General features: G+C 41.9%; 1 long non-coding RNA gene across 1 annotated transcript; it reads left to right on the forward strand.

Annotated features, from left to right (window-relative positions):
* Positions 1-14622: 14622 nt before the first annotated feature.
* On the forward strand, positions 14623-14893 carry LOC127528362 (uncharacterized). Its single transcript, XR_007935248.1, has 2 exons — positions 14623-14739; positions 14781-14893. It is a non-coding gene; the product is annotated as an uncharacterized LOC127528362 (long non-coding RNA).
* The last annotated feature ends 1918 nt before the right edge of the window (positions 14894-16811 follow it).

Raw genomic sequence — 16811 nt, forward strand, 5'->3', positions numbered from 1 at the left:
GAGTCAAAGGAAGCAACTCATGTTGTGTTTGATACTGTAGTAAATGCCATAGGGAAAAAACGTTAGCTGTCTTGTGTGACTGGTTTCATAAGACTTAAAAGTATGCAGATGACACTAAAACTACAGCAGAATGTATTCATATAGTTGCTGGGCATTCATTGCCTTGGATAATTTATGCTTCACTGGATAAATTACTCACAAGGGATATAAAAAAGGTCTGAGTACTTTTCTGCTCATCAAGATGTTAGATACTTTTAAGATTTAATTGCTAGCAAATAAAATGATGTGCTCAATATACAGTGATATTTAAATATAAGGATAGACTCTAATGTACACATTGTTACCCTCAGGTTTAATGTGAAGAATATTAAATGAAGAAAAAAATGTCTAGCTTAGTAAAATTCCATTTAACATTATTCAGGACTCTTTTCTATAAACATAATTCTAAACAGTCAAATCCTACTTTTATGTCCTGGGTATAACGTTAAACTGCATCCGGCCCTACAAGTGGTCCTTCAAATCTTGGGGGTTGGTGGTAGGATTGGCACTCCAACCACTGTAAAAAAAAATCTTCACACAGCTGTGAGACGACAGAAAGGACTCCTTTTTGCTCTCCGTGGAGGAAGGCTGCTTGCATCATGAAGGGGATGGGGAAAGCCCTCAAGAGCCCCATCCCCAGAAGAATGGAAACCGTCGGACAGCCAGTGGGGTCAGGCTTGTTGGGGATCAGAACTGGTGTGGTGCTGAGGTGTCACCCGCTGCACGGCAGCACTCGGGTCCCAATTTGAGGCATCCCACCAGGGTAGGCGCATGGAACATCTTGTCTCTCCGGCATGATGATTATCTTCCTCTGCTGTTGGAGGAGCTGCGTAAACTCCGTATTTCAGTGGCGGAACTCTCTGAGGTGCACAGACCTGGAACTGGCCAGATCTCTGTGGGTGGATACACCTTTTATTGGTCTGGTCGCTCTGATGGCTATCATACTTGGGTAGTAGCTGTTTCTGTGGCGAATTGGCTTCTTCCGATGGTGTCCGATGTCACTTCTTTCAACGAGCTTATTATGAGACTCAGATTACGGCACTCCCTGAGTGCCTTGTCTGTTGTCTCTGTGTATCCTCTGACAGCAGTGAGTGATGTCTTGGTGATGGAGACTTTTTATTTGCAACTTTGCTCGGTGGGTGCCCGCGAGGTGACACTCCTCTGGTCATGGGTGACTTGAATGTAACCACTTGCACTCACAGGGTTGACTATGAGGATTGTCTCAGTCCCCATGGGCCTGGTGACTTTGGTGAAAGTGGCTGCAAGGGCTTTAATGGCAGATAAGGAGGCATTTGTTAGAGGAATCTGTGAGCAAGTGACACCCCATCTGTGGTCCAGTGACCCACGTCCTGCTTACAGGGGAATTGAAGCATTACGCATATCCAAATGTGTTCCTCAGAGAGTCGTAGTCAGGGCTGCTGATGGAATGGTCCTTGCGGATGACACTGTAGTTGTGGCCCAATGGGCTGGTTACTTTGAGTAGCTGTTCAAAGCTGATCCTTCAGCTAGGATGTTGGATATCTCTGGGTCCACGGGTCTTGAGGCTGATCCTCCAAATTGCTGTGAACCAACCAATCTCACAGAGATTTCACAGGTGGTGAACCAGCTGAGGGAGGGGAAGACTGCAGGGATCTGTGGTATTGTGCTGAACTTCTCCAGGCTTGTGGTAAGGCTGTGTTCCTGGCATTGCAAGCAATCTTTGCTTCCATTTGGGAGACTAGCATCATCCCAACTGACTGGAAAACATGACTTGTTGTCCCTATCTGGAAAGGGAAGGGTGAGCACCTGGATTGCGGAAACTATAGGGGGATAACACTGCTGTCAGTGCCAGGTAAGGTCCTTCCTAGGGTCATCCTTAATAGGATCTGTGATCACTTGCTCACCTATCAGTGACTGAAGCAGTCTGGTTTTATGCCTAAGAAGTCTACCATCAACCGCATCCTGGCACTGAGGGTTCTCATGGAGCACAAATGCAAATATCAGCAGAGTTTCTTTGCAGCCTTTGTCGATTTTTGTAAACCATTCGACTCAGTTGATTGAGCTGCCCTGTGGGACATCCTGAGTGTTTAAAGGATCCCCTCAAGGTTACTGGATATCATGGCCGGCCTGTACACTGGTACTGTGAGTGCTGTGCAGAGTGGATGCAGAACCTTTGCGTTTTACCAGTTGATTCTGGGGTTTGTCAGGGGTGTGTTCTTGTTCCTACTCTGTTCAATGCTTGCATGAACTGCGTGTTGGGTAAGGTCATGCGGTCCAGCGGCTGTGGGGCATTTGTTGGTGAAGAAAGATTCATGGATCTTGACTTTGCTGACGATGCTGTGATCTTTGCGGAATCAATGGAGGCTCTGATTGGGGCGCTCAAGAGACTGAGCGAGGAGTGTGAGTGTCTGGGCTTGCGAGTGTTCTGGAAAAAAAACAAGATCTGGGCCTTTAATTACCTCTTGGGCACAGCCATCAACAGTGTGTCTGTCTGCGGAGAGAGTGTCAACCTTGTCAAGAGGTTTACTTACCTCGGCAGTGACATTCATGTCTCTGGTGATTCTTTTTATGAAGTCAGTAGACGGACTGGGAGACCATGGGGTTGTCATGAGGTTGCTGGAAAGGGGTGTGTGGCGCTCCCAAAATCTATGCAAAGGGATGAAGTTCCAAGTCTTTAGAGTCCTGGTGCCTCCTGTTTTGCTATATGGTTGCGAGCCAAGGACGCTATCCAGTGACCTTAGACAAAGACTGGACTCCTTTGGTACTGTGTCTCTCTGGAAAATCCTTGGGTACCGCTGGTTTGACTTTGTGTTGAATGAGCGGTTGCTCATGGAGTCCTGAATGAGGCACATTACCTGCATTGTGAGGAAGCATCAGTTACGGCACTACGGCCATGTTGCTCGATTCCCCCGAGGGTGATCCAGCTTGCAGGACCCTCATTGTTGAGGACCTGAGTGGCTGGACCAGGCCAAGGGGATGCCCACATAACACCTGGCTGTGGCAGATAAAGGGTCATTTCCAGAGGGTGGGACTGGACTGCATTTCTGCCTGGGTGGTTTCCAACCAGGATCCCAAGCTTCATGTGGTAGGTGCGGCAAAGCCCTGTACCAGTGTATGCTCCCCATCCTGGCCTGACCTGACTGAATTCAAACTTTACCTTGCATTGAAGCTGTTAATTTCATTTTCACCAGTGCTAAAATTTACCCTAAAAGAAAGTAAAAGCAAAAGTATATCAATCATGAAAACATATATTTAAAAAAAAGTGTCTTTACATTTAAATATAAGTGAACACAAGGATATAATGTAAAATTTAAAAAAGTTTGGAGGCCCCTGAAGATAATCCCTTACCTAACACTGGTTGGAATAAAAACCAGCAGCAATACATGCCCTTCAGCGCTGAGTTTGGACACCCCTGTCTAAGTCATGACAAAGGTAGTTACCTGAAAACTCCTAGAAAAAAGGGGTAGAGTGCCGGGTTTCTCCAAGAAATTTTGAGTCTGCAGCTTATATTCTATAGTTAATTTGAAATGTTCCTCAAGTTAGAGCGGGGATGTTAACCAATCCATTTCATAGTTCATGCACAATTGGCTCTTAAAATGTGTTTAAATAACAGACTGTTATTGACTTTCTGTGGGTAAAGAAGGAATCAGTAATGGATATTTACAGGTATATGTGGAGATACTCTTAGCCATTTGGCTTTACAAATTACAGATTCAGAGAAAGGACAAGCAAAGCTCACTGATGCATCTACAGCAACAGCCATCCCCACCAAATGTAAAAATGCTCTCTCTTTTTTCAAATGTATGTTTTCTCTTGTGCATTAAAATGATATCTGTTATATGTCAAAAAAACTTTTGCAACTCTAAACAAAGTGTGAGTAGTAACACTAATAATAATAATACATTTTATTTATGTAGTGCCTTTTCCACGTTCAATAATGCCTTAAGATACTCAACAGTGTGTGCATGTTGAAGCTACAAAGCCAAACTGTTGATCACAAAACAATTGGTTCAGATTCACCCTTTTATTATAAAACTGTGAGTGGCAGCTCTTGTACAAATCATCATTGGAAATGAAATAGGAATTCATCACTTTGCACCAGATACCAAAAGACAGTGGAATAGAATTAAAAATGTATTGCAGTCGTATTGTTCTTTGCCTGCGCAACTGACCCACTTATTTGATCACTCTGTTATGATAGTTTTGAGGCAAACAAACTTAAATGCTGCTCTTAAGTTATCTCAAATTTACTAGTAGGTGAATGTTGACTCGTTCATGCAGGACTACTAAAAAGGAATAACAAATAATGCTCAATATAGGTGATTTTTGACATTTTTTTAAATTATTCTGGGGGCTCTTTTCATTGTCTTTATGATTTTGATAATTATAAACCAAATACTCAAAGCATCAATATGTATCAACTTTAAATTTCTCAATTTTTCCAAAAAAAGGTGTTATTAAGCTGAATCTCATTGTAAAATTACAATGCCAGTTTCCTAGGAGTGTTATACATCTTGTGGCAAGCAGCTGGGTGTGGTACCCAGCCGGGACGTCCAGAAGGACCGGAGGAGGGCTTACACCTCCTCGAGACCATGAGGGGGTGACTGCCCTGGTGGCTTTGGAAACCACGGGAACAGAGCTTAGAAGCTCAACCATGTAGGGGCCATTGGTCACTGCCAGGGGGCACCCAGATGCCTGAGAAGCCCTGGCCCTCAGCACTTCCGCCACACCTGAAAGTGCTGGGGGGAAGAAGGCCAGGGACACCCGGAGTGCTTCAGGGTGCACAGCTGGCACTTCCGCCACACCGGGGAGTGCTGGCAGTCGCTCATTGGGAGGCATCTGGAGCACGGGGTTTAAAAGGGGCTGCCTCCCTCCATTCAAGGGCTGGAGTCGGGTGGAAGAAGAACGGAGCTCGGAGGAGAGGAGTGGAGACGGTCAGAAAAGAGAGGCATTGTGTGAAAAGGCCTGGACTGAGGGTGATTGGTGCTGTGGCATGGGTGTGTGTGTGTTCCACAGTAAATATAAATTATGAATAAACGTGTGTTGCTGCTTGAACCATCGGTGTCCACCTGTCTGTGTCCGGGCTGTTCCCCACAATGGCATCCAAGATGGGACTCTCCGCCCGTTTCAAGGCGGGGACCCATCGTTAAAAATAATTTTGTGGGCAGTCCGGCGCTGCAGGTGAGCCCACTCACGAGCCGTGGGTGCGGCACGCACACAACCCCGCGAGAGCAACTCACCCCACGGACCGCCATCGGTCCACAGAAGGGCCATTTCCCCCTGGTGTGGAAGGACGACAACGGGCGTAGCCAGAGTGCAGCGGGCTCCCACGAACGTGCCATCGCGGAGAATGCCCAGGACGGCATCGCGTCTACGAAGGCCATGCCGAGGCAGGAGCATCGGACAAATGGGATCCAGGAGGTAAGTGCCCTGCCCAACGGCAATTGGCCCTGGGGGGCCGGACTTATGTTTTCTGTTGCAGGCAGGGACTGCCCAAATCCGCGTCAGTGGCAGACACGTGCCTTGGTGGCGGCAGCAGGAAGAGCAGCGGAGGAGGAGTTGCTGCAGGTCGAAAGGCTGCGGCAGATGCAAGGTTGCCCGGAGGCACGCCGCCGCACCAGGAGAAGGGGAAACAACATGGGTGCGGACCGGAAGTCCCTCCCCGAGACAGGCAAGGGATTGGACAGTGTGTGTTGCGTACCTGTCGGTGATTCGCTGAAGGCGGGACCAATTAATGTCCATCCCGAGCCGGGGAAGGACCCGATTGGGCCGAAGGAGAGGCCACATGGCAGGCAGCTGGCGCATGTGGCTGATCAACAGGTAAGTCCACTGCCGGCTGACTCTCTGTGCTTGCTGGCGGCTCTGTGCGAGCTGGGGGAGTGCCTTCAGCCCGCAGAGTCGTTATTACAGGTGATACGTGCCCTCCGAGAGGAATTGAAGAAGCTGGAGGGGAAGGCGTTCATGTCCATGACAATGCTGCGACAGTGGGCGGATCAGCGCAACGCTGGAATCTTTGGCTGGAGCGCCATGGCGGTGCGGGTAAGTAACACTGGCACCATAAAGGAAAAGGGAGGTTCCACCAAAAAGAACCGTGATGGAAGTGATCGGATTCAAGTAAGGGGGCTCCGATAGTGGATGAAGAGGTGGGAGCTGATCGCGTGGTGAAAGGGGAAAGAGCGAGAGGGCAGGAAGGAAGCCGGCTGATGAGTGCCGCTGGTCCTAGTGCCCTATGCCCCGAGCCAGCGTCAGTCTCACGCCACTCCACAGGGTTGCAGACGGGACAGGGTCTATACCTCTCCCATAGGGAGACCAAACCGTCACGGCCTCCTAGAGAAAGAGGAGGAATTGAGGGAAGAGAGCCAGTCCCTCCGATAAGGGAGAACGTGAGGCAGGCTGCTCAAATCCAGAGGAGGGCCGCCCCCTGTGAAGGCAGAGAGAAACCCCAAAGTCGGCTGAGGTGACGGGGGTGCAAGCGGTCCCGTCTGATGTCCCAAATAGGGGGACATGGAACCTGCGGAGGAGGTGCTGAAGGGGCAAATCCCGGGGTGCCGGTCAGAGGGGGGAGCACTGCCTGTGCGTGGCACGGAAGGATGCCAGGTGGTGGTGTCCAGGCAGCTTCTCCACCCCTGTTTCAGCCTTTTGTGTTGCAGGACCGGACCCTGGACCTGCAGTAGGACCCGCTTCATGGAAGACCTGCCCTTGCGGGACGGCCGCTGGCCCCTATGGGTCTCAGCTGGCGATGGGGCACTGTGGCAAGTAGCTGGGGGTGGTACCCAGCCGGGACGCCCAGAAGGACCAGAGGAGGGCTTACACCTCCTCCAGACCACAAGGGGGCGACTGCCCTGGTAGCTTTGGGGACCACAGGAACAGAGCTTAGAAGCTCAACCCTATAGGGGCCCGTGGTCACCACCAGGGGGAGCCCTGGCCCTCAGCACTTCTGCCACACCCAGAAGTGCTGGGGAGAAGATGACCAGGGACACTTGGAGTGCTTCAGGGTGCATAGCCGGCACTTCCGCCACACCAGGGAGTGCCGGCAGTCGCTCATTGGGAGGCACCTGGAGCACGTCCGAGTGGGTTTAAAAAGGGCCGCCTACCTCCATTCGAGGGCTGGAGTCGGGTGGAAGAAGGACAGAGCTCGGAGGAGAGGAGTGGAGGCGGTCAGAAAAGAGAGGCATTGTGTGAAGTGCCTGGACTGAGGGTTATTGGTGCTACAGCACTGGGGTGTGTGTATTCCACTGTAAATATAAATAATGAATAAACGTGTGTCGGTGCTTGAACTATCATCGTCCACCTGTCTGTGTCCGGGCTGTTCCCTACAATTTATAACACAAGTAAGTTTGCTTAGTCTTCTTTCTTATATAAGCAAAAATAATTCTTTTGGGCTTCCTGCATACAGAATATTAGCTTCTTATTGTACATCATTGTGAACATTTTAAGAGCATTTTAGTTATGTGGTATCATGCTTTTAATATATGAAGGTTGACAAGAAAGATTTATTGGATTTTTTAAAAATAATCTGTATTGGTTACAGATAAATATAGCACAAATGAAGTTCAATAATATGACATTCTAGTATAGGTCTCTGTAAAACAAAACTAAAAGATTTTAAAAAAAGCTTGTTCAATCAGAAGCATAAGTGATTCCATACATCAATGAAACAATTTTAAAAAACATAACCATACACCACACTAAACCCCCCACCCTCACCCAGAACAGACAGGAAATATTTAGTAAAATAAGAAAAAAAACAAAAAAAATATGAGACAAGTTAGGCACGGCTTCTAATTAATTAAAGGAAGTAAGTGCTTAGCAGGAGCACAATAAAATAAATTTAAAATAACATTAATTAATATCTTGCCAAATTCTGAAGACTCTCTACACAGTTCCACATAAAGAAAATTAGATTTTTTATAGTCTTAGATAATATAAAATATCAAGTAACAGTTTAGGTACTGTAAAATGCATCTATTACTCATTTCCTACAGTATTTTGTAACAAGGCCTTAACATACATGTTCTTGGGTCTTCATAGCACTTACAAAGCATCGGTCAAGTGTTTTTTCATTTCTGCATTACGACCTACTAGCAAAATTTCACTTTTGAGCGGTCTGAGGTGGCTTAGCTGAGACACATTTTTCTTGATATTACATATCTTTATATATAATACATTACCGTGGCTGTTCGTTTGTCTGTCCATAATTTTAAATCACCTGTAGCTCGCAAACCATTTGACCTATTGACCTGAAATTTGGTACACATATACTATGTGACGTCTACTACCCTGCTTTCAGGGTGATGATTGACCTCCAAGGTTATTTCTCTTTTTATTTTTATTTTATTTTATTGTAGAATCAACTCTCGGCAGCAGGGCGGCCGTGCGGTGCATGTGAACGGGTGCCGTTCTCATCCCTGCCACCTTCGCCGTCACTCCCCTACCTCTTCATATCTTAAATTAGGGGTGTCAAACACCACGCCTGGAGGGCCGCAGTGGCTGCAGGTTTACATTCTCACCCTTTTCCTAATCAACAAGCAGATTTCACTGCTAATTAACTTCTTTTCCCTTCATTTTAATAGCCCTGCTTTTAAGGATTCAGTGTTCTGAATTGACTTGTTTCTTCATTAAATGACAGCCAAACAGAAATCAAATGTGAAACAATTCAACAGTTGACCAGCTAAATTGGGGCTTCAAACTCCAACTAATTTCACTCCAACCACTTTTTTAATACAGAAGCCGTTTCTTGCTGTTAATTAATCTTGTTATTTAATTCCATGTCTTGTTGCTACTCTCATTTTGCCACAGCAGACATTTTCCAAAACTTTTTTCTGTTTTTTCTAAGAACATTGTCAAAATGTTTTGGTGACCTGAGAGATCAACCTTACTGAGACCTTCACCTTTCTTTATTTTCAGATATTGTGTGATGGGCACAGGTGAGCTGGTCATGCGGCAGCTTGGTTTGTGTCTCTTTATTGTTTGGCTGATAATTAAGGAAAAGGAAACAACTAAGGGGCCTGAGTCAATTTAATTAAAATTAAGGCAATTAGCAGGAAAAACTGCTGGTCACTAATTAAGAAGATGGTTAGAAAGAAAATCTGCAGCCACTGCGGCCCTCCAGGACTGGAGTTTGACACCCGTGTTAAATCATTCTTGAGGCAGATTGAAGACTTAAGTGCCAGCCTAAGTGAAAAATTAAAGAAAACGTACTAAGTAATTGCAACACAAACACTGACTTAATCAGTTTTAACGCAAAAAGATGCCAACGAAAGAATAGAAGAAGTGGGCCACTAGGGTGGAAAAAAGAAGAGCTGCTCAGGAAGCAGCAAGCGCATCATCCTCTGAGCAAACAAATGCTAAACATACAGAGAAAGAGGATGAAAACTAGGAATGCTCAAGTCAAGTGTATTCACTGCACATTATTGCACAGTGCGCCATTACTGGTTTAGTACAGGGGTAGGCAACGTCGGTCCTGGTGAGCCGCAGTGGCTACAGGTTTTCATTCCAACCCAATTGCTTAATTAGAAACCAATCATTGCCAATCTCAGACCTTATTTAATTTTATGGCTTGTTAGTCTGTGCAATGTAAGGCTCTTATATCGTAGATTTTTCTCCTTTCCAAAGATATCATCCAAATGATATGAAGCCTAAAACAGATCATTTTCAGTCTGTCACATTTTTCTATTAAGTGTTTTATTAAATTAAACAGTGCATGATGAACACACACAGATGTAATTGGAAAAAAGCTAGCTGGAGAACTGCTGGCTGCTTTGTCTTTTACATCTTATTGCTAATAAGGAGCAATTAAAACACTGAATGCAGCAGTTTAAGATTGAAATAAGCAATTAAGGTTGGAGAACCTTAACAAGCGAGACCACTAAAATGAAGCATCAAAATGTCACTTAAGCAATATGTGCTTCATCAGCAATAATTGAGTTCTCGTTAAGGAACTGGGTTGGAACAAAAACCTGCACATACTGCGGCTCACCAGGACCGACGTTACCTACCCCTGGTTTAGTATAAGACCCGTGAATTCTTCATATTAACAAGTAATTTTGCCATCATGTCCATATGACGCACTGCACAGAGATGAATAACCTATCTACCTGTTTTATTAGTGTTAATTAAAAAGGCAGGCTCAGTTATTGGATGCACTCCTACTCTGGAAGTAGTAGCAAAAGAGAGAATTAAAACAAGTACATTCAGCCAATCAATTATTCAGCAGAGGAGTGTCAGGAAACGTTACTGGGGCTCCTTTATACTAACAGCAATATGACTCACTGTGAGCTGTGACAGCCAATTCAAAAGTTTTCTTTTCTTTCTTTTTAAAGTAAATTAAATTCTTTTTAAATTAGTCATTCTGGTGTGTGTTCAGACCATAGTGTATATGTACAATATATATGTTTATTTATCTGTATATTTATGTATTTATTTAGTTAAAGAGCTGTAAAAAGAACAATTTTTACTGGGAACAAATAAAGTTCTATCTGTCTATGAAGACCAAAAGAAATTTGGTCATGTTACATAAGAGCAAATAAGTAATGGATGCATTACCTAAACTAAAGTGTTACCAAGTATCATTTTCCCATTGAATTGTGAAGGTTGTGTTAGGGTTCTTCCAATTAAGGAGAATTAGTCAATGTTCTAACAATGGAAATAATCTTTAACATAATGGCAGGTATTACAATGATAATTTGTCAGATTTTTCTTATGGCTGGTAATTTATTATATTATCATTTTAATATATTCTCAGAAATACTAGATGGACTTGCTACCATCCTCGTTCTCCCACATAATCTTTGTCTGCTTCAGCAGCCTAATGTCTGTGAGTTGATTTGTTTGATCTGATAAAATTGACCTCAAAAATTGCTGAATCAACATCAGTGAAGCTAAAAACATCACACTCAACTGATAGGAAAGGAAACACATTATGAAAGAAATCCGGGACCCAGTGGAACCCACAGCAGCATACTGCCTCCGAGGTCACCCTGGTCCAGCTGTTTGCTAGGGACCAAAGAAGAAGAAGAATATCTGTGAGAAACAAGAACCTGTACCATTCAGAATTTTACATTTGTAGTAATTTCTTTGATTCTTTAGTAACCTTACTGTTCCTCCAAAACCATTTTTATGTATCACATCTTTGAGGGCTCCAAAGAGATTTAAATATGAGAGAGCAAGATCTGGGCTGTAGGGTGGGTGAGGAAGAACAGTTTCTTCAAGTGCTTTCAAACTTCTGTGTGGTTGTTTTTTCTCCGGCTTTCTGGAGTTTTTTTTGTTTTTTCTGTCCACCCTGGCCATCGGACCTTACTCCTTTTCTATGTTAACTAATGTTGCCTTATATTAATTTCTTATTTTGTCTTTTATTTTTCTTTTCTTCATTATGTAAAGCACTTTGAGCTACTTTTTGTATGAAAATGTGCTATATAAATAAATGTTGTTTTTGTTATTGTTGTGGGCTGTTGTGTTGAAGTAGGATTTCAGCAACATTTTTGTGATGTCCAACACTCCTTAAAGATTTCTGAAACTGCTTAAGACTGAAAGCAAAGGTCTGAGTATAACAAAGTTACATAATATCTACTGAAAAGAGGCCTTCTTCATTCCAAATGACAGTGGCCATGAACATCATCCTATTCACATGACATGACATACTCTGCAATTTAGGGTGTTTATAAAATGACTGTCAAGCTATATACTGTAAGTGCTTGAAAATTAGCAGTAAACAACATACACAAAGAGTTTCTCATTTCATTAACATTTTCCTTATTTAATGATTGTTTTCAGGATTTTTTTCTCATTGGTAGGCAAAGTTTTCAAACATAACTCATGAGAACGTGATTATGTTTAACTTAAAACAGGTCATCATTTTTCCATTTGAGTATCAAGTGGCCTATGAAATGTTAAGAAATTTCACTGGAAAAGATGATGAGCCGCTGTTTCAAAACATTCCTTCTCCTTTAAAAAGATCTCAGGAGACAGATCATAGTTGCTGCATTCATTTGCAATTGTGGAACAGATTTGTGATCTTGAGCCAATCCCATAATCTGATGTATTTGCCTTGAGAGGTTTTTTAATTCTATTTTGTCAGTATCAGCTCTGCCATCTAACACATATCAAAGCAATGGGGTGCCAAACAAATCTCCAAGAATTAAAAATTAAAACAGCATAAGAACTGCCATTCCAAGACTATAAAATGCTCTCCAACTGCAAAAAAATTTCCACATTACAGTATGTCAAGTAAACTTGTCCATGGTGACATGAAGGGAGTGGAACTAATGTTAAAAATCTTTTTTGGAATAATTCAAAATATCATTTGCAATGTACAGTAGTATGTTCTATTATAAGCCAGCCATCCGTTTTCATTATGCATTAAATGTAATTCAGAGAAATGGAGAGTCTGGACAGGACTGCACAACAGTCAATTGCAAACTATTTAATAACATAGCATTTATTTAATAAATACAGAGCATCTATAGAGATAGAGATACTCCAGAGGAGGAAATAAACCCCGGGCAGCACCCGTCTATTTGTCCGTAATTGTGTTGGCAGAGGAGGTCCTGTGCTACAGATGCCAAATACGCATTACAGATCACAAAAGCAAAACTAGGCTAAAGCTCTTTTGGAGAGAGCAATAAAAACTGCTGGCAAGACCCACTGTAATGGTCATGGGCAGATGTGCTCGAGCATTAATTTGATGCATAAATACATAAGCAGTTTACAGAGTCTGAAGTTACTTTTATCTATTTCACTGCTGGGTCGCTGAAAGTACGAGATTAAAACTTCTGGTTTTGCCTTATGTTTAAGTTAAACAAATAATCTGACAAGAAAAGAAAGAAGCTTACAAAGGAAAAACTGGACAACTCAACAGAATGGCTCCTGCAGACATTTAATTAAAAAACAAAACAGGGAAACACATTTTAAGGAGATAATGACAAATCCGGTATGCTGTACAGAAATATACAGTGCGTGTACATCTTCTTCTTCTTCTTTCAGCTGCTTCCATTTAGGGGTCGACACAGCAGATCATCCATCTCCATCTATCTCTGTCTTTAATATAATTTTCTGCCACATTGACTGCCTTCATGTCCTTCCTCACCACATGCACAAACCTCATCTTTGGCCTCCATCTTTTCCTCCACCCTGACGGCTCCATGCTCAATATGTACCACAAAGCTAAACAAAATTCTCACCGTTAAAACCTTGCGAATGCTGACTGTCAATAGATAATACACAGTACATCATGATGTCTTGGGAATCAAACTTAAAACTGTAAAAAGGTGTTATCACATTTGGCATATAAATAAAACCACAAGTGATTATACACCAACAAAGGGTAGACTGGTGCTTTAAACCGATTTTCTTGCTTTTGTATGCATTAATGTCTCTGACTGCAATATCCTCTGCAGGCTCATCAGCTACATGGCACTTTTTTAGAGACTGACGTATTCTCCAGTTTTAATCCTGCTCCCTGAAAGCAAAAAAAAGGCCTGTTAATTGCAAAAAGAAAAGGAAGGCTTGTTTCATAATGCTGAAGAATTGTGTTTTGTTAAACTGTCATACATATTTTTGATTACTCCTATAGAGCACAAATGGTTGGCAGGTTTATTTTTTGACGTTGCATAATAACTTTCATATACTCGATCATCCATTTAATTTCTGGTTCAAAGACAATAGTGGGATTGAGTTAGTGTAACAAAGGCATTGTGTTACATGAGACAGCTGCAATTTTTGATACAAATAAGAAAAATCTAAAGCCCACTACCAGAAAGCTACCAGTTAGAATAGAGAAACTGGTTCTTAATAATGGCTTTTAGCCCACTCAATCGCTGCTTATCCAAGTGCAGCAGTATTTATTTCACCAATCCTGAGAAAAAGGTGAGAAGCAGCAGGGATTGTAGCAAACATGATTAATGATGAGTGGCACTGCTGTATCTTTTTTTAAGGTTGCTAAATGCTATATTTTTGGAGTGCAGTGGTGTTAGAAATCTTTCATTGCCAATGTTCATGTAGATATGTGTTTAATTCCAGAAATTTGTTTCCTTTATATAAATCAAAAATGTATTAATAGTATGTCTTTATTTTTTTATAATTAAAAAAAATCCACAAATAATGTAACAAATGAATACAGTTTCTGAACATTGCAGATAATCAACATACACAAAGTTAATAAGTTGTAGCATACGAAAAATGTGTCCCTTTAAATTCAGCAAAGTATTTTTGTGTTGCTATCTCTTAATGTTAGCTATTATCTATTATCCATATAATACATGTGGTGTCAGGAGTATTGGAGATCCCCATGGTATTTTAGGCACAGTATGGATCAACATTAACTTAATACACAGTACTACTTTTAAAATAAGCTTTAAGATTTCTTTTAAAGTACTAGGGGGCTCTGCCCCCTGCTCACTTTGCTCGCCCACTCCCGGGTTTGGTTTACCAGATATACAATTTAAAGAGATTGTTAGTTTCATGGGAATTGTTGCATATGCATTATTTTCACTTTTACTTTAAAACTTTTGTAAAAACAATACTTATCCTCTATTTCCGGCCCTGGGCATGATTAAATCTCTTTCTCGCAGGACGTATAACGCTACTCGCATTGTCAGGGGGGGTGCGACTGAACACATGCTAAGGTGAAGCTGTCGGATCGTCTGCTGTCTTTCTGCTGCTGTTGCGCTGCCCGTCGATCATTTAAAAGCCTGTACAGCAGCTGTCCTTTTGCCACTTCATGTTGTGAAGGGGGGTTAGGGTGACTGAAAGCAAGCAAGGAGAAGCATCTGCTGGGTTTCTGATGCTGGTGAGCTGCATGTTTTGCTTGTGGCTTGTCGTTGTTTTAAGAGCTGGGAGCAAGTTAGGCATTTGTCTCGTGCCAACGTTTTTTTGAGCCTTTCGAATACTACTGCTTTCATAATCTCTAACCTGCTCTGCATGTGTATAGGGCCAACATTTTTGAACGTCTTTATGAAGTTGTACTTTGTCTTTTACTATTTGTCTTTTAATTCTGAGCCCGATTGGACGTGCTTTTTTTTCAATTCCAATTGTTCCGGGCTAATTATTACTTTCCTTATTTTCTGAATTTGCACCTAGATTATTCTTTTTCTTTTTTGTATTTTTTTCTCTCCAATGCTTTTGGGTCTCTTTTCTCTGTGGTTCTTTCTTCTTCACTTAGTCGTCGACGTTTCATCTATAACATATTGTCCTTATACGCTTTATATGAGCTGAGAGCTCTGGATCTGTGTGTGTTCAAAGCCTTTACATGACTGAATGTTTTTCTGCCCGTGGTCTTATTTGATATTGGTTCTAAGTAGGGTGTGTCTTGCAAGAATCTCATGTTTTGATGGTCCTAGGTCAATCTCTTGGTACAAAGTCTCATGTTTAAGGACACTCTGTGGCCAATCTCTTTCATCTCGCGGGTCTTTTAAGTGTCTTCCGTGATCTTCAAGTGAAGTCTCTCTAGTCTTTCCCTCCCAGGTTTTTTTTTTATAATAGAAAGATATTTTATCCAGAGAAACACATAGTGTGTCAGTTGGAATATTTCTGATGCTATGTTTAGTCTTTGATTTTTGATTGGATATACTTTATTAACCCTTGAGGGGAAATTATCTTTTCTCATGACCTGTGGAGGTTACAGTGCACGGTCAGCCATTGCACAGCACCCCAGAGCAATTTTCAGGTTAAATGCCCAATGGAGTTTGATCCTTTTAAGAGTAACAGGATTTGAACCTACAATCTTCCAAAAACCAGTGCTAATCTCTAGCTTCATAGCCACCACTTAGCATAGTCTTCTGAGCAAATACTTGTTTGTGATAACTGAACGTTCATCAAAATCTTTCATCTTCTCTTTTTATAGACATATTGTTGGCAGACTTGTTCTCTAGTTGGACTGCATTCATTATGCACATTTCCTTTTTGCTTCCTTCCAAATACAAAGATAAAATTCTGCTATTTTTAAAGCCATTCTGTTATTCAGCACGGGAGAGATTATATATTTCTTAAAAGACAGGTCACTTCTTATGAGCAGACACCAGGGAAAATGACAGATACTAATGAATACTTTTATCATTGCGTGCTGTGTAGCATCCTTTTAGAATAAAGAGCTCTGACTCAGACTAACAAGATTAAGATCAGATTTGAAATATTAATGTTTGTTAGCTGCACAAAACAAAAATAGAACCCAAATAAATAAGAAGCTAATTTACGGGTATAATTTAGTATCTACTGTAAAAGTGCACAACTGCAGATTAAACCAAGGCAAAAACTGACCATGTCTGATTTAAAAGGCCTCAGAGCTTCTCAAAATATTAAATATTATTTGATTCATACATGTTCTGTAAATGATGTAATATAACATTTTTTTCTGCTATTTTGACTGAAATTTGTAAGTTTTCATTTTCTTTAACTCTACATACCATAACAAGAGTGTTCTCTAAAAAATACAGGAAGAGACACGGAACTAATGCAAAGCTTATGAATTCAATGCAAAGAAGCTGTGAGTATGTTTAGACAGCCATTGATGTTTAATATTTGTAAATAATATTTGTTTTCACTGTTATATTTTATAACCAGGTTTTGAGCTTGATTGCTTTTCTACATGGGTTACAATAAATATTCTCTTCTGTAGACTCCAATTAGCCCTCTTCAAACTTCTTTTTTTTTGATAAAACATAGTGAGCCAAAATGGGTCCAAATAATCAAAAGAGATAAAAGACCAAATTGTTTATACACTATGACAGTACTCATGTTGCAACCGGCACTGATGAGAATATAAAGTTTATATGCAGTCTTAAGATTGATTTTGTGCCAAT

The sequence above is a fragment of the Erpetoichthys calabaricus genome, chromosome 6 (assembly GCF_900747795.2).
Source record: "Erpetoichthys calabaricus chromosome 6, fErpCal1.3, whole genome shotgun sequence".
Classification (NCBI taxonomy): domain Eukaryota; kingdom Metazoa; phylum Chordata; class Cladistia; order Polypteriformes; family Polypteridae; genus Erpetoichthys; species Erpetoichthys calabaricus.